At 38.0% G+C, this 19,728-nt stretch overlaps 1 long non-coding RNA gene across 1 annotated transcript in view; it reads right to left on the minus strand.

The window, feature by feature from the left end:
* Positions 1-1,405: 1,405 nt before the first annotated feature.
* LOC307185616 overlaps positions 1,406-19,728 on the minus strand; it is a 118,876-nt gene continuing 100,553 nt past the window's right edge. The window contains exon 3 of the long non-coding RNA XR_013828120.1: positions 1,406-1,523. This is a non-coding gene — a long non-coding RNA (uncharacterized lncRNA). The remainder of the gene's footprint in view (positions 1,524-19,728) is intronic.

The following is a 19,728-nucleotide window of genomic DNA, read 5'->3' on the forward strand; positions in this document are numbered from 1 at the left end:
ATACTCCAAATATTGTACATGTGTATGTGCAAGATACGATATTTTTTTCTTTTAGGAGTATACTATCATTCATAAACTCAGGTAAATGTTTATAATTGTGGCTATGCAAATATATGTAATAATACCTCTAATAAAAGCCTCTTTTTGAGAAATAAGCTATTGTGGTTGCATTATGTTGCATATAGATGTGTCTATTATATGGCATACATGAGAATATAAAATGTCGTGAGGTAAAACAGAGCCTAAGTAATCAACTTTAAAGTATATTTCACCTAAGATGCATGGACTTTGAAGAATACTACTGATCCATGACAGTCTATGTAAGATGTTGCCTCTTACATGGACATCCCATTCACCCCCGGAAGTGATTTTTTTTTTCCTTCTCTAAGCTCCTTCAAATTTTTATTTTCATCTTCACTCTTCATGTTCTAACTGTTGTCAATGTTACGTACTATAGGATTTATTTTGGATAATTGTTTTCAGCTAGATTGTAAACTCCTTGAGGAAAGATGCAAATTAAAACTTATTTGTAAACTCCATCCACACGCATACACATTGCTTACCATACTGCAAACACTTGATAAATGTTTGTTGGATGAATTTATACCTTCTTTTCCCCTAGATAGCTCTGGAGTTGGAAGTGCTATAGCCTTTATAGCTTTTATTTATTCTGATTTTCTCCCCAAATGGAACAGCCTGGAGATCTCAAAATCCAGGGAAGGACTCCAGATAGCGCTGATAAAAGGCGCACAACTTTTCACTAAGTGATCTGGGGAGGAGCCGCTCTCCCTGGCCCCTTGTAATTCTCAGCCATCTTTGTATATGACATGTGACTAAAGCACATTTTATCACCAAAATAAGAAATTCCATCACTGTGAAAAACGTAGAAGACAGCAATAACCAATCAACCAGAGGTGATGAGAAGTTTGGAGTAACACACAATGATGAAATAGGACCTGGGTTTTCACCTGGATTGAGGCTTGGTCCACTGAGAGGCGAGAGCCATGTTGGTACCCAAATTAGAAGTCAGTGGGACACAGAAGAATGAGTACTGCATTGGGTGTCACAGGCCTTTAATGCCAGATCTTATCTGCCACTAGGTAATTCTTGACTGAGGGAACATCACTTAGCATCACTGGCCATGGGATATTTTAAGTTCTCTCATAAACTGAAGAGGTTAAACTCAATATGTTCTGATGTTTCTATAAGTTATTAAATTCTATGATTACATATCAAATATATCTGAAGCCTCTCAGTAACTACGCAAACCTAAACAGTATTTTGAGAATTTCTTAAAAGCATGGTATCTGAGTCTGAAAGAGATGATTATAATAGTAATAATAATAATAACTAATATTCATTTATTTAACAGATATTTGTGAGGACCTACCTAGTATAGGCTGCTGGTCTAGGCAATGATACAGCGGAGAACAAAACACACCCAGTTTTGTGGAGCTTATGTTCCAGTTTAGGGAGACAACATTTAACGAATATAATCCAGTGTGTCTGACTGTGATGAGGACCTTGGAGAAAAATAATACAAAGATGGGTGACGGAAAGTGCATATTATACATTTTACATGTATTCTCTCATTACATCTTAACAACAATCCTACAAGATAATTATTATTTCCCTACAATTTATTGCACAGATGGGGGAACTAAAGAGTGGCTTACAAGAAGAAAGGATGAAGATGACTCCAGTGGTACGTAGAAATAGCCACAGAGACTCAGCCCCTTGGTCAATCTACAATAGCCACTGATGATCTGATCATTTCCTCTCCTCTGTGTTTGGATGACTTGAAGGCACTTCCCAGCAAGCAAACCCATGACACTAAAGCCACATTCATTCCCAGTTTATACAGATTTCATCCCATCATACCAACAGCCCATATAGCCAAAGAAAGGGCTTTCTAACACATTGTTTCCATGGTGTTTATGTGTTTCTACCCTAAACAGACAGATGCAGCTTAAGCAATGCATGTCAATCCCATTATGAGGCTGTGAAATGGGCAGAAGTTTTGCCACACACTCATGCAATCACACACATTGTGCACATCCTGTTTATTTGGCTCGCCCTCTGATGATTGGCTGTGGTGTATCAGCACATTACTGACAGCTGGGAATTTCTCCAGTGGAACATGCCTTCCCTATGACAAACATCCAAATAACAATGGGAACACGTGTCTGCCCACTGTGTCCACACAGAGCAGCACAGTTTCTCCAAAAGCAGAGCATGTTGGGTGCTTGGGTTTTGCTGGAATGCCACCGAGGGGCCCCCAGTGACCTTTAGAGGCCGTATGAGATAATACATTCTTGGACCCCTATTTCCGGACTGCTTCGGCAAGGTCAGGATGGCAAAGATCCCACTTCCACAATATCAGATGTTACGGTAATTCCTTCTAGCTAATGTGTAAGAGCAAAGGAATGCCTTCAAACCTCATCTAGGCCCTGTGGAATCTGTTGAAAATGCATGACAGCTGTGGGCTTTGGCGAGGCTGTCTGTGAATGTATGAGATTTGGAAACAATTCAAAGCTAGAAATAACTGTACAACTCATAACCCTGCACCACGGCTTGCTCTCTCCCTCTCTCTTCCCATCACTCATTTCACACACGCTGTAGCTGGGTCACCATCTCATCTTCATGACTTTCATGCATTCCTCATGGCCGGGAACTGTGGGTAACATCCTCCCCACACAAACACAGATGTGAAAAGAAGAAAGAAACGGGGGCGGGGGTCAGAGCAACAGAATGATTTTAATAAGGCACAAGAACAGGAAATTGAGAAAGAGCCTTTTTTTTTTAGTATCCAGTTGGGAGTTGAGAAGCTGCAGTAAACTCACACACTTGTTTTAAAGCCCATCTGCAGTTAGAATCATCATCGAGTTTTCCAGTGATTTATAGAAGCACTCATTTTCTTAAACCTGCATTATTTTTAAAGACTGTGACTATTTACACTTGGCTCTTCCGTCTTATATGTATTCTATGCCCTTCACCGTTTACTCTCTCACAGCAAGAGTGTGCATACAATGCAGTTGAAAAGGACCTACGAGAAACAAGGTCTGCTTAAAGACTCGATTTCCTTACATCAAATGCCTATCATCCGCGTGCCTTATTGATTTGGACCTCAAAATTCCTACTCTTGTCATTTTGACTTAAATGTCACCTCAAGACGCAAAGACCTTCTGCAGCCTGACTCACAAACAATATGACATCCTAGGAAACACTGGCTCTTCTCCTGTGACTTCTGCTACTTCTATGTACAGTCCGGTTGCCCCTCAGTATCTGCGGGGGTATTGGTTCCCGGACCTCCGTGGATACAAAAAAAAAGTCCAGGGATGCTCAGGTCCTTTACATAAAATGGTGTAGTGCAGCGGCTCTCGTATCCACAGGTTCTGGTTGGTTGAAGTTGCAGATAAGGAAATCGCGGTTATAGAGGGCTGGCTGTATGTTTAAAATATGACTTCTTGGCACCATCAGGTTATTCTCGCAGTTTTTTCCTTTCGAGTTAACCCGGTTTTGCCACACATGGTGGCTGTGTGTCAGTCATTAACAACACAGACTCTTAACCAGCCCAGAATAAACACATTATCATTATCCAAAGTTTGGGCAAGGTAACTCCCCAAGATGGAGGCTTTAGAAGTAAAGCATTATTCCTCCAGTTAATAGTATCCCATCAATATCTGAAAATGAACAAGAACACACATATCATATTTAAAAATAACTTAGGACGTGGAAAACAACGTAAAGGGGGAAAAAACGGTTCCTCCTGAGAATTTGCTGGATGCTATCAAGCACCTCATTGGCCAGCTGGATCTATTTGAGCGTTCAGAAGCACAGAAAAAATTACTCTGGCCATCCATGCACTAAAACTGATTACACCTAACTCGAAGAATAGATTCCCAAAGAAACTCACTTGGGGGACGCACATGCTTGCTTGGGGGCATTTATTCTTACATTAAGATCACTTCTAACAAGCTGTGTTATTTGGATTCCCAGGCCACAGTGGATTAGAAACAGCACATTGAAGAAAAACAGCATTTTGGTAGAGGAAAGTGTGCTGGCAATTGCCAGAAGCACAGCTGGCTGGCTCATAGCAAGAGAAAAGGGCAACAGTTCAGCAACGTGATTGTCCAGGGCATTTAGGAAAGGGGTCCTAGAACATCACACTGCAGCAAAGGACAATAATGGACGTGCATAACGTCGACACTGAGTCATCAAGGAAGAGATACGTCTATATAAGAATTCATGGAAGTGTATGTACATTTACGGTGTATTCACAGCAAAACAGTACAGAATGAGAAATTGTGCTCCTTCAGAAGAGCTGATTTCCTTTATGTCCAAAATAAATAAATGTGAAATACCTCATTGTCCCCAAATAACAGATTTTTTAAATTACTGTATTTAAATACAGAAGACTTATAAGAATTTAATATCAGTGTCTCTTGTTTTTCTTAAGCTCAAACTCCATAAGATATACATTACATGCCATCAATTTCACTTAAGCACTTCTTAAATAACTTCAAGAGTATTCTACCAGAAAAGAAAACCAAAGAGACAGAGATTCTGCTTTTATCACTTAATATCTAAAACTGGAAAATTGTGAACGTCACTGTATTCACACACTCACACACATACACACACACACACTCACAAACACAGCACTCCACACCAATGACTGGAAGGCCTAAAAGGAGCAGTGTGCGCCTTCCATGTTCACTTCACAGAGAGAAGCTGATACAGTGAATTAAGCAAGTGAGTGACCTAGGCAAGAGTGAGAGGACAGGGACATTTCTGATGCAGAGCATTCATGGACAGACAGCAAAGGGTAGAAATGCTTAGGGATTAGCTGTCTGGATGGAACAGTACGTGTCTTCCTGTCTCACATCCTCTACTCTCTTGTCTGGGTTTCACACGACCTCTTCCTAGCTTTGAAATTCCAGTGGCGCATCATGACCATCAAGCAATGCACCAACCTGACTCTCATCCTGTACCTGTGACTCAACCTGCTGGTAAACTCCTTTTATAAATCCTGCGATGGGCACCAGCACCAGCTTCTGATAACTACCCTATACCATTGTCTTCATTTCCTGTGGCTGCCATGACAAATAACCATAAGCTGGACGGCTTAATACAACAGAAATTTGTTCTCTCGTAATTCTAGACGCTAAAGGCCAGAAATGAAGGTGTGAACAGGGCTATGCACTCTCTGAAGGCTCTAGGGGAGAATCCTTCCTTGCCTTTTTCAGCCTCTGGTGTCTGCAGGCATTCCTCGGCTGGTGACAGCATAACTCCAATCTCTGCTTCCATCTTCACATGGCCTTCTCTGTGTGCCTGTGTATCTCTCCTCTTTTAAAAGGACACCAGTCGTTAGATTTAGGGCCCACCCTAAATCCATTATAATTCATCCCAAGGTCCTTAACTAATGACATCTGCAAAGACCCTCTACCCAAATAATTCACATTCTGAGATTCTAGGTGGACAAATTTTGGGCGGGATACCGTTCATCCCACCATACCCATCCACATAATTACTTTAAACAACAGCCATGTTTTATACTATGAGTCTATACCTCTGGCTATGCATAAACATTCCAGTGATAGACATCTGTGGAAACAAATTGGTCCACATTCGACAGCCATTCTTCTCCCCTTCTTCCCTAGTCTTAGATACCTATCTCCAAAGTTAGCTGCTGCGAGTTCCAGATACTCATTTTCCCAAGCTCCTTGCAGCCAGGAGTGACTACGTGACTCAGTTCAGCCACAGAGACAGCACAGGAAATTCAACAGAGACAATTTACATGGAAGCTAATGAAGCTTCAGCTTAGGACTCCATACTCACAACGACCCCAGCCAAGACTCTATGACTAATTTTGTATTTTTAATATTATTCTGTCTTTCTTAAAGAAGATCCCCAAAATTATATTTGTTCAGGCCCCAGTAAACCTAAAATGCAGTAGTGTCCCTCATGACAAAGAGAGAATGTCCTACCGAGAGTTTTCTTTTCTGCCCCCTTTCCTCCTGCTTCAGATGCTGCCATGAGGATATGATTATCGTAGAAACAGTGGCCATTTTTCTATCATGAGTGGAATGCTGAAAGAATCCTAGATATTCTGCCCCTTGACATCATTTAGTGCTGAACCCGCCCCAGAGCCATCTCCCTCCAGATTTCTTGTGATGTGAGAAAAATATATAATAAAGGGTTATTTAGATTTTCTCTGTCATACAGCAAAAAGTGTCCTAACTGATATGGCACTTGACCTAGGCTGGACCAATCAGAGCCTTGCCCTGAATTTTTGGACATGAGTCCCAGAGACTCTTGTCGTTGTCCCTCTGTTGGCTAAAGTCACAAGCTATGAAATTCTGGGATGTTTGGCTACCTGAATTCTTGCCACATGAATAAAACTCTTACAGAAAGAGAGACGAATGTACTTGACACAGGGAGAGAAGCACAGCTAAGAGAAAAAGAAAGAAGACTAATGCTCTGGTCCCTGATTCCCAATGTTATGAGAGAGCGTGGCCTTTCTCCAGTCACGGTTGTCCAACTATTTCACAGCTTATCTTCCCATTAAAATCCTCTCTTTTGTTTAAACCAATTCAGGTGTGATTTCTTTCACTAGTAAAGTTAAATCGACTAATTAGTAAAGCTTCCTTTCCTTCTGCCAGATGTTACCATGCCCTGTGTCATTTTCCTTTCTTATTTCCCTTTACCTTCTGCCAAGAAGCTGGAATCCAATCCCATGGTTTCAAATGCCCTTGGTGATTAAGAGCAAGCTATGTCATCAGACATATCTGGGTTTACTTCCTGGCTCTGTTACTTACCAGCAATGAAATGCTGGCAAGTAACCATCTCAAAGCCTCATTTACATTATTTCAAAGAAAAGGGTCATGGTAATATCAATCTCATGTAGTTCTAAGAAATAAATAAGCTGGTATGTATAGAGCATTTAATAGAAGGCTTGACACACAGTAAACACATAAAATATACTGATTATCATCACAAAGCCAAATATCATTATAATTTCTGGATCACAAGACAAAAATCTTTCACTAACCCCAATCTCTCTCTTGCATTCTAATCCTACATCTCTTATTTCCTTCTGAGCCTTTCCATTAATATTCACCAATTTCACCTTAAACTAAACTGATTTCCACTCTTCTTTCCATCACTCCTCTCCCACCCACACTTCAATTAACAGTCACAATTCAGTTTGTGACACTATCATTATTCTCTCAGTGATCCAGCCTCCGACCTAAGTTGGTCTAGTATTGGTTTTGTTAATTACCCTGTCACACGTATGTATAATGCATTCCTAACTAAAACAAAAGCAAAAACAAAAAATCACAAGGATTATGATTTACAGTTTGTTGTATTTTTCTTTTATTTGTTTAGTTTAGCTATTCAATATTTTTAAAAGTGAATCTGAGACTCTACAATCTTGAATCTACTGTGCTAGGCACAGGTGGTGATTTAAAAAACAAAGATATCTTTCACTGGTCATAAAGAGCTTGTTTTCTCAATGAGGAGATACAACATGTGGGCGAACTATTATTGTATTTATCACATTTTTTCCAGGCATTCGGAGGAAAAAATGCAAAGTGTTTAGAGATTTCAGAATTAGAGATCACTCCTAACCTAAGTACACTTTCTTTTAGAAAGTATTACACTTGGTTAAGAAGAATACCTTTCTTTGGGCCCTACGCTTTAGGGAGCTCTGCCCGTTATAAACATACAAACTAAATTTATAAAAGAACACCTGGATGCCCTTGCACCTGAGATCGAGCAGACAGAGCTGATCCAGCCCAACCTGCAATTTTAAATGTTAGCTCTTATGACAAACTTCTTTCAGTTCCCCAAAAATAATTTCTACAAATCTCTTGCTGTTTGTCCCCAAAACAAAAGATGAGTGCATTCGCATGCCTCACCGGACTTCAGAGTTGATACTGCTCTGTTATGTGGGAAAGACCGGAGGAGCAGAATCTGTTAAGTAAGAGAAAACACAAATGCATTAACTGGTCCTGTCCTTCTCAGCGTGGATGCGATAGATTCTTGCGAAATGAAGGCTCTTTTCCCAACTGTTGCTGAGCACCCATTTTCTTCTCCAGGTGTGTTCCAGGTGTGGCATCTGGACATACTCCTACTTTAGTAAATCAGCATATTTGTAATAGGTGTACATGGAAGGTGAGGAACAGTTTTCACTATCAAACATTTCAAATTTTTCTTAAATTTTAGTATAAGTAGGTCTAGAAGTAATATACATCACCTGTGATACTGATTGTTTATATTACCATATGGATTTAGATATTGCTTTAAAAGGTGATCAAAGAGATATACTATTGCTAGCACTTTATTCAAGGAAGTTAAAATACTTATAAAATTTTTCTGTGATGATGCTATTTTGTCATGTCTCTTTATTAAAATGGTTGAACACAGTGTATGAAATTTATGGTAATTTAGAATCAAATACTGCTTTAAGAATTCTACTGACAATTCCAGTTATGATAGCCTTAATAGAATTCTCCAAATTGGAAATTAAAAATACAAAAGTCTAAGAACTATGGTGACTGAAGAAATGCTTTCTAAATTGGCATCACTGACAATATAACACAAGTATGTAAAAAGAATCTTGATTATAACTGCATTACTGACCTTGTTGAAATGAAGGCAAGAAAAAATTTTAAGAAATAAATATATAATAATTATTCATTATGTTTATATTTTATTACTTAACAAAAAGTGTCAGTTGATCAACACTGAATATACAGCTATGCACAATAATAGTAAATTTAGTAATCTTGGATATTAGCAACACTGTAGTCTTACACAGTTTTCAATTTTGACATTATCTACCTAGCAAGGTTTTTAGCTAGATTTATGTTTTATATATTTAGACAAATGGTACGTGGCTCTCATTCATACTTTAGGCCTTGCAAACGTTAACAGCAAGTCTACTTTGAGGGCACTTTATGGGTTAAGGAAAATATGAATTTAGCTTTGAAATACAAGTACCAGTTAAGAGACTCCTGAACAAAGTTGAGATTGGACAAACAGCGAGGAGTCACCACCAAAGAGGGCAAACGTACAAAGCTGGGGATGCCCATATCCACGTCAGAATACAAGATCCATGAGAGCACAGAGTGTGTCTGTTTTGCTTATTGATACGTCTTTGGCGCCTAGAACATAAATATTTGTTGAATGAAGAAATGAATGAATGATAGTTAAAAATCTAATTTAACTAGACCATGGAGTATATAAAATAGAAGAGTGGGAGATACGTCGTAAAGGAACAGATACTGGGAGATAGAAAACAGTTCAAATGATGTTTTATCTAATTCATCAGAAGACAGAAATATTGTTTTATAACAGAGAGTGGCAGACATCTTCCCTCTATCCTCTCTTCAACATGAGGACAATATTGTTCTAGGACATGGAAATTTTCATTGATAGGATCAAAGAGATCACTGGAAAAAGAAAAGGGAGGAAAGGAGAAGAAAAGAGAAGAAAGGAAAGCTCCACATGAAGGATCTTTAAGAGGCTTTGGGGATAAGTCTAGGCAGACATCTGGAGGTTTTATTTGTATAAGGAGGTTTTATTTGTATAAGGGCTCAACATGTTCCGGGAAGAGCACTGAGAAAATGCTTTGGAAATGACTGGGAGCTTCAAGACTGAGAGGTCTAGACACAGGGGAGAGATAGAGGCCACCTCCTCACCTCTTGGGACCTGCTCCCATCGAATACAAGAAACTCATCCTTCCTTGGGGGCATGTCACCAAGCTGTGTCCTGTCCAATGATAGTGATCACAACAGTGTTCACAAGGAAGACAGCTTCAGCGTGCACTACCATTGGGTCCATTCACAGCGCCCTATGGGTCAACCCTTAAAGAAACTCTGCTAAGTTCCCCATGAAAGAAGACCTTTGAAAAAAAAAAAGATAAAAGGGTGATTCTAACTGAAGAGTCATAGCATTGAAGACAAAGAAAAAAATTAAGAGAAGTTCCTCTATAGAACCTATCCAAAAAAATGTAGCACAGCATAGATGAACTTGTGCAGAATTCTATAGCTAGAACTATAGAAAAAAAGAGAAACAAAATGAGAAAAAATTTTATAAAACGTTCACTTCTTGCAAATATTCAAAGTTGGTTCAGTTTTAAAGTCTTGTGTTTAGTCACCAAGTTTCTGTAGAAGTCTCATACTTTTCTTTCAGTTCATAAATTATTTTTATTGCTAAAATTGAGGCTTCACTATATGCCTCTTGACCTGGGTTTACATTTTACAGCTGAAAAAAACATATAAAATCTCAAAAAAAAATCATAGCCAAATTGTTGAACTTTAGCTGGTTTTAGGTCAGAGGGCAAGAATCCATTGAATTTTGTTCTTTCCACCTAAAATAAAGAAATGCCCAAGTTTGCCTAAAGCTTGGCCCTAATTCCCCACTGTATCTGGGGCCAAGTTTTTCAGTTATTCTGGCACAAAGATATAGTTTTTAATGACACCTGAGACCAGGTGAATTTTTTAATTCTAAGATTTCATAAGGCTACAGAAAAAAATTTTCCATTGCCAAAAATTTTCACTTGATGATTTTTAAGGACAGAAAGTGAAGTCTCTTAGAGTAAGTTTATATGATACAATTCATTTGTATCTTAAACTAGTGGTTTCCCCAAAGTAGGCACAGAATAATTTCACGCTTCCATGTGGCTGAGGTCTCAGTTAAGACTTTGTAACATGGAATCAAAGTTCAAATATTCCTTTCCTATTTAGTGATTTCTTCCATCCAAATTTCATAAGCCAAGGTCAATAAGGATAAAACGTGTGAGTGAATGGAGGTTTTGAAGCAATGGATTATTTATACTGTGGTTGTGATTAAGACATAAGGTGGGAAGTAAAATGAAATTCTATAAACTGACTTCATGAAGGCTAACAGTTGTTTTAAAGCCAGGAACTAGAAATTCCAATAAGAACATAATTTATCTTAGTTCTAAAACATTAGTAAATTGCTGAGAAGTAGAGTTTGATTCCCTATCAGGGGAAAACTTGTAAAAGATAAATTTAAGCCAGGCTATCTTCCTCCCAAGATACATTTGTATCCTAGTTTCCACTGAGGATTAAGGTAACAAGTCTTTAGCAAGCTATTTCCATTTTACCAAACATATACCACAAAAGACGTGAACTCTATCCTTCAAGGTATATGTTAGGTGAACCAAGCGGGCATAAGCAAGATAGACGAGGAGCTCGCAGAACACTAACTAATCTGCAATCCAAATGCTAGATTGTACAGAACAGAATAGGGTTTTAGAGAATATCTTTTAAAAGTCGTTAGCTAAATTTTAAGAACAAATAGGTCTTGAGTTAGGGACTCACTGACTCCTATTCCACCCTTAGTGAATGACGATTGTTTATTGGCACCGTGTGGAGTTGTGGAAAGTCAAAGATGACAGAGTCCGTATTCTTTACCAAAAAAATCTGTGGGGGACACAAACATACACAGAGGGACAAAAGACACGAAAATTCTGTACGCTATAGATACATGTTTACGGTGCAAGGTGAACACAGAAGGAAGGCACCAGACTCAGCAGGGGATGGGTGGGAAGGGAGTTCGTTGGAAGGAAGCTTGCACACCAGACATGTGGGAAGGAAAGGGAGACCAATGCTAGGCAGAGAAGCTGAATAAACAACAAAACCAATGAGTTGCAATGAACAAAGTTCCTGGGCTAAGGGTAGGGTAGGGATCAAGAAATAAATAGAAATACTGTTGAGAAGCACAGTTGGGAAGTACAGTTGGAATACTGTTGGGAAGTAGGATGGACAGCTGGGCTGGGGCTGGATATGGATGGTGTAAGTGGGTTGAATGGTAGCCCCCCAAAAGATAAGTCTATATATTAATCCCCAGAACCTGTGAATGTGTCCTGTTTGGGAAAAAAAAAAAAAAAAAAAGATCTTTGCAAATGTAATTAAGTTAAGGACCTTGAAATAAGGAGATCATCCTGGATAATCTGGGTAAGCCTTATACCCAATGACAAGTGTCTTTATAAGAGTGAGGCACAAGGATATTTGACACAGAGGAACAGCCTCAGAGAAGAGGAAGAGGCACTAGGAAGACTGATGTGGAAACTGGAATTTTGCAGCCACAAGAAATCAAGAAATGCCACCAGCCACCAGAAGCTGGAAGAGACAAAGAATGGATTCTCCACTAAAACCCGAAGAGGGAGCATGGCATTATGGACACCTTGATTCTGGACTTCTGTCCTCCAGAACTGTGAAGGAATAAATTTCAGTTGCTTTAACCCACCCAGTTTGTGGTAGTTTGGTATGACAGCCCTATGAAACTAACAAAGGGGACCTTGGGTTCCACACTGAGTCAAGGCTCACTCTGATGGCGAATGATTTTATTCTGCCATGGAGGTGGTTTAAAAGTGGGATACAAGATGGATGGGGAGTTACAGCAGGGATTATGGGGAAGGAACCCTTTTGGTAAACTATTATAATAATTCAAAAAAGAGGTCATAAGATTGTTGTCAAACGTATAATTTCCAACATCGTAAGACCATATAATTCTCATACAGATTCACAAAGTTTCACTGAACTTATTAGTAAGGAAAATGGCAGGATACAAAGCCAGTCTATCTTGCTGCTTCATTATACTAAAACATGCTAACACATGGTGACGATACTTAACACTGTATGTATTATATATTTGAAAGTTGCTAAGGGAATAGATCTTAAAAGTTCTCATTACAAGAAAAAAATTGTAACTATATGTGGTGATAATGTTACCTAGACTTATTATGGTAATCATTTTGCAATATATGCATTCATTAAATCATTATGTTGTAAGTACACCTAAAATAGTATAATGTTATATGTCAGTTATATCTCAATAAAAAATACGGAGTTTCTGAAAAAATAAAACACGCTAACAAATGCATGTAGAGTCAGTGAAAGAAAAAAAGAACTCGAATGAGATTGCTAAATTACAACAACAGCAAAAGTGATTTATTTTCCTTAAGGGCCAGACATCATAATCTTTGGATTATCTTCTTTACTGGGCTAAAACTATTGCATTACTACTGGGAAAAATAAACGTGCACCTTCTTTGTTTTCTACAAGCTAATATTTATGTTTACAAAGTTGTAAAATGTTCTCATGGATACCACTAAACATCAACTCAAGGAAAGATACATTCTTAAGATAGATGACTTTTGGGTGAGTTTGTCAGACAACGCCATCGCTTACTGATGAAAATCATGCCATTATCTTTTTGCCTTACTTCCAACTTCTGGATAACGTTTTCTTAATATTTGAGACTCGAGTCAAAAATAGAGTGGAAAACGTATATTTAGAGACCTTGCAAAGAAAGCCTTACAAGACAAATACTGAGGAGCACCTCCTCCAATATCATGTCATAATTTCATGTTATCCTGATGTAATTTGTTTGCAAAGTCTTCTAAGAGGATATATTTTTAATAAACTGCATTTGTATTACTGTATTCAATAATATCTGAGCAGCTACTGTGTATATAAAGTTACATGATACTTTCCTTCAAGGACTTTATCGTATTGCTAAGGTTTGAGAGTGCTAAAGGTTTTACACATGAAATAATAAAAGCAATAGAAATATCATATCGTAAATGTTAACTATATTTAATCAAATGTCAAAATATACGATTCCCTTCTTATCCTGGTCTTAAATGTACAGTTTCACAGAGAATTTTTGTGTAATGGGGGAAGTTAATGAGATATGATTAGAAAGCTAACAAGACACTGGATTTCATAGATGACCAGGAAGAGGAATCCTGATTTTGCTGGAATAGAATGTAGAAACGACAAAATTAGGGAGTAATGAATTCCATTCACGTAGTTTCTCCTCAAAACAGATTTAGTAATAAGATGAACTTCCTTGGAGACATGATACAAAGAGAAGTCTTTGTTGGCAGCTGAGGAAAAAATATCATCTTAATTTTTTGTTAAATAAAACAGTTTGATGATTTTAAAAGGAGTCATAAATGTACTAGCAACTTCCATTTTAGTGGCTACACAGAGAAGAACTTTATGTCAACCTATATGATTAAGTTTGGATTTTTACATTGGAATTTGTCTAGTACTGTACATATGATGTGACAAACATAGGAAACTTGCTTCCGGGATGCCACTTATGACCCATGATTTAGTTCCCACAGTGCCTGGTTCATAGCTATTGCAGCATTTCTGATATTGTATTGTAATTTTTCTTACTGTTCCCCACAGTGGAATGTTAGCCCCTCAAAGACAGGAAACATGCTGTTTTCATCCCAAAATTCATAGCACAGTGCCCGACACACCCTAGGTACTCAATTAATAAATGTTAAATTGTAAATGAATGTATCCATAAATGAACAAAAGATTTGGGGGTATTCTGCCATAAAACAAGCTTAAGGTAAGTTTGCCAAATTATATTATATATATAATGATACCTCTAAAAGTGATTTACCTCACTCTGTCACTTTTTTTTGGCATATGGTATACAAAATTTCCCTCAAAAGGAAATATTATTAGAAGTTTCTAATTCAAAGCATTAAACCATTTACACAGATATAGAGAGATACATATTGAGGGAAACAGGAATATGTCACACCAAAAAATGCCACTTTGGCATGTGGATTATTTTGAATGAAAGGCACTGAAGAAACAGCAGGTGCAGATACTCTGACTCTCCTATGTTTCCACTGTGTCTCATGCATTTTCCCCCTACGGATGACTTGATATACATCAAACAATCACTGTAGTTCCAAGGTGCATAAGACTGCAATATTTACTCTGTACTCAAAGAATAGCTGTGCAGGGATGGTTAATTAGGGCTCAGGATCAAGATACTTCAGCAATAGCCAATAGCCAGGGTGAGTAAGTCAAATTTTAGGGACTATGGAATTCAAGCAAAAGTAAGGAACTTGGAGAGTCTTGATTAATCAGGCAGATATTAGAGATCAAAGCAGAACTATAAATCCACTGGGATATGCAGGCGGGCCGGAAGCAGGAAATCTGGTTAGTGAAACATATATGGTTATTGCCATTGTATAAGGAGGCTGTCCTTTTCAATAAAATTTTCTTAGAATTTGGGGAATCCTGGGAACCTTAGCATCTATTCTCCACAAGCAGCAAGAAGAGCAGTGCACTTCTGTGACAAGGTATGTCTACACAGATATAGAGGGTTCAGTAAGTGAAACATGAAGTCTACAATTGAAGGTGAGAGCTAAAATGCTATTTCTGAGTCAAGAATACCACAGCAGAGCTCTAAAAAATTAGAATGAATTTTTAAAGTAATTCTTTTGATGAGCTACGTATGTCAAAGTCCCAGAAATATCCGCCCAAAGACACCAGACAAAGAATGCAGAGGAAAAGTTTCAGCCACACTTAGATTCACCTGAGCTAGATAGATTGCCTGTTACGTAAGCTTATCTTGAATTCTCCACTTCATTTTACGAATCAATTCACTCAGCTCTGAGATTAAAGATGGTATAACGCAATACAAAATGTTGTTATTTGACCAGGAAACATCCAAATCCCTTAACAGGATTAGCATACAGCAGAAACCCTCAAGTGAGGGACTCCTTCCAATAAAGTGAAGGGAAACATGCGACTCAAACTTAAAGGGTCTCAAGGAGTCAGCACAAGTTTAAGGAAATTCAATTCTGTTGACCACACGATAAACATAAAATACTTTGAACATGGTATTCCCTCTACATAGGATGTAGCTCTTGACACACATTTCAGCTCAAGTGCCTTTCTTTTCTTGAGGTAAGCCTTACCTCATCCCAAGTAAGTTTCTTTTATTTTATACTCACATACAGTTTGTCTCTTTCCTTTATGTCACATACTTCAATTTTTAACTATAAAATCCCTTATACAATTATTCATTCATGTCTTTATTTATGAATGTAATAGTAGAGACTATGTCTACCTTTGTTCACCATTTCAACTGTGCCACCTAGAATACAGCATTTCATATGCTATGAGCTCAAAAATATTTGTTGACTGCCTGAATGAATGACTAGATAAATGAATGTCATCGCCAACAGGAGTCACTACTATACTTTTAATTCCAACCAAAACAAGTAGAATACAATACATTTGCCCATAAAGATTGGACAAATAGAAAAATATAGCCTAGAAAAAAAAAACAGAGAGCAATTAAAGAGAGACAAATACAAACCACTACTAAAATTTCTGCTTTCAGAAAAAAAAAATCAATTAAAATCAGTGACTCCCTTTTCCTTAGGCAATATCTCCTCTAAACCCAGTTACTGAAATCAGACCATATAAGAAACAAAGGGAGACAGTAGAGTGATTTAACCCTGCCAATGGAGGATGCTTTAAAGGTGGTTTTAGTCATGTTCCCATTACACCCAGTGTAATGGGAGGCGGTGTCCCCCTCTGGAGCTTCCAGTCATAATTGTGACGAGGAGAGTTGGAGGAAAACTCTGAAAATGATTAAAGAGTCAAAAAAAACAGACACCATGATGAAAGCCTAAAGGAATCAGTATTATTTCACCCCCAGAAAAAGTTGGCAGGTTAAATAATGGAATGGTATCAATGTGAGCAGCTGTTCTACATTCCCAGCAGCATAGGTAAGGGAGGGAGGCTTGAGGCTTCAAGTTCAGCCTAAGGAAGGACTCATTCTCCCTCCCACCCCAGTCCCACATAGCTTCTCTCCCACTGCCACGGGTTTCAGGTGGCCTCCCACTTCTCGGTGATAAACCTCTTCTATTTCTTTACCCATGATTCTCCTTAAAGTCCTTCTTGTAAAAAATTTCCTCTAACTACAAAAGTTTCGTGAAGACTCTCCCATGCAGCTACTCCTCTGGAGCAATTATTTGAATCTATTGTTTCTGAAATCTTTTCAAAGCATTTGATTAAAACAGGAAGCCTTAAAAGGATCTCAGATTTCTTTAACGTCTTACGTCAAAAGCAAAAATGCTTGATGTAGATGATACATATTTTCCATAATATTAAGGATATACCTGCAGCGAGACAACATTTTTAAGGGGACAGATGCCAGATTATGTTGTTGCCTATTGGCTTAAATCAAAAATTCCTTTTCCTAACTTTTTAAGCTCTCCAGCAGTTGCAGTCCTGCTTGGTGACAGGTTAGTGAAGACAGAGAAAATGTAACATCTCTCACAGACGTAGAATAATATATCCTTGAAAGAACATAGGCTCTCAGTGTTCACTGAACCACATGTGATAACCTACTTATTGCATGAACTTTCTCCCCGAGTCCTGGGCTCTCTTCCCCTTGCTGATACTGTCAAGTAATGAAACGACTACAGAAAATTTCAAAGAGAGTGAGGGTGAGTGGTATTCAGAACATCTTATCTGACTTCAGTATTTGTAGCCACTGATAGACCTGAATAATATTTTCAAGAAGAATGATTATTTCCTACTGATTCACCACCCCAAACTATCCTTAAGAACAGGTGATTTGGGGCTTTATTCACACAGTGTACAAAACAGTTTAATAAACTGCACTAAATTCAGGGACTGGCATGAGTTCTTTTTCATATTACCAATCTGATAATCAGATACAGAATTACTATTAATTTAAGATTCATTAGAAATCTTCAAGCGTGACGCAACAATCTACACAAAGTTGGCAACTTATATTACAATAACTCAAGTAAATTTATTTTAACATCAATAAATAAACAACGTATCAAACTAGCAGAGAATCAAAACTCTCAACTACTTTTATCTAGGAAATGTTAAAATGAAACCCTTAGTAGAGTTACAATTCTTTACGAAGACAAGATAGAGACATCCCATGTTCTTAAAATTCTAAGAATGATTTATGTTTTGAATTTTAGTTCTGTGTGTTTGTGTATGTATATGTATGTGTATTTTAAGTGGAGAGGATAGGTTTTATTCATTTCCATATGAGTCAAATTAATATTTTTAAATATATAAGATCTATCTTTGCACTGAAAAATCAGAACCCAAAGGGAAAAATATGAAAAAAATCAATTAAGAGAGGACTATAATGAGACCTGATTTACAGTCTTAAGTGCACTGTTCAAATACTCTAATAAGCCACATAGACCCCTTGTGTGATTTCATTTTCATCACAGAGAAATGAACAAAACAAGTCATGAATAACAAAAGCACCTACTATCACTCAATTGAAAATAGACACACACACACAGAAAAAACCAGTCCAAGCAACTTTGGAGCTTAATGCTAACAAACAATTTTATTTCATGTAACCAATTTTGTAGCATTTTTTCTAGAATTTAAGCCTACTACAGTATTTCGTCTTTTGGTCTGCATTTATAAAACAGATTAGGGGGAAAAAATGCCTATGTCAGAGTCCAACTCTAAAGAATTTGTGCAATGCTTCCAAGTTTCTAATTGTATAAATATTCATGTTTCCAAACTGAATGTAATAATTAAAGTAGTGTGTTCTACTTCAAGAAAACCCATATTTCATATTGGACGTTACTCATGGTAACATGGACAGAAGTGCATTTCTGTGCTCTGTTACACATGCTTTTCATTTAGTATCTAAAAATGATATAGCCATGTGATAGGCAACCAAAAAAAGCAAGTTGATGGAAAAAGGCCTTCGAAGTATAATATCTTTTTTAATAAATGTTTTTATCAAAATAGATTAAACTTTAAATTTAACAAGGTCAGGACTCCCTCTTCAAAGCCACGTAAGAAAGTTTCACCCAAGCTTATGATAATCAAAGTGACCCCTTATCCATGTGATAGAGTAATAAACACACAAGAAACACAACTGCCTGTTAGGCTAAATTAAATGTACTTCCCTTCTGTGACAAGTCTTAAAAGAACCTTACAAATAAATGGCTATGAAATGGCTACTATCTCATTGGTCTTCCGTGGTTTTCCGCATTTTTATTATTCTCTTCCCACTCTGCTCCTTCTATATCCACAGTCAAATAAGGTAAATGGGAGAAGATCAAGCACCTAATATTTCTGGATAAATGGAACTAAAACTGCAAGATTAGGGAGCTGAAATGGGAGAAATGGGACTATTTTTGCATAACAGTTACCTCTTATTGGGCTTGCAACAAATGCCCAAAAAGGCACTGGACATGTCATGCATTGCCACTAATCCTTGTCACTAACAAGCTCGTGCTAGACACAGCAGAGACAGCATCAAAATCCAGGTCATCCCAACTTCATAGCCCATGTTTTTCCTGCCGTGCCAAATTTCCTTCCTTTGGAGGGCTCTACTGGAGCTCCAAAAAGGTACAGAGTTCCAATGTTCCAGCGGAATTAAGTGAGTGAGCAAAACACGTTTGCACAGTCAACGGAACCAAAATCAGAAGCATATCCCTTAAAGGTCAGTCATACTCAATACAAATACGACCCAATGATTTTACAAAATAGGATCCCATCCACACAGATAGTAGAAGCTAATCGACTTAAAGGATCCTATGGAAAGAGGTCACCTGTAGTTGCAATTACGTACAGAAGAGAGAAGCAGAAGTCTAGTCTCAGGATGTCTAAATGTGGAAAGGGCACAGAGGGCGCACAAGCAGCCTCACGTGAGGCCTTTGCCTGAATCATGTATCCCCAGTAGCCAGCCTGCTGTCGAGGAAGCGCACAATGGCAACTTACCCATCTGGGGGCTAAGGAATGTCAGCTGAATGTGAAAGATGCCGTGGTTATGCTATCCCACCTCACAATCAGCTGTGTCTGCAAGGTCAGAGTCACCTCTATTTTAACATAAACCGTA

This window comes from Stenella coeruleoalba (assembly GCF_951394435.1).
Source record: "Stenella coeruleoalba genome assembly, chromosome: 4".
NCBI classification, from domain to species: domain Eukaryota; kingdom Metazoa; phylum Chordata; class Mammalia; order Artiodactyla; family Delphinidae; genus Stenella; species Stenella coeruleoalba.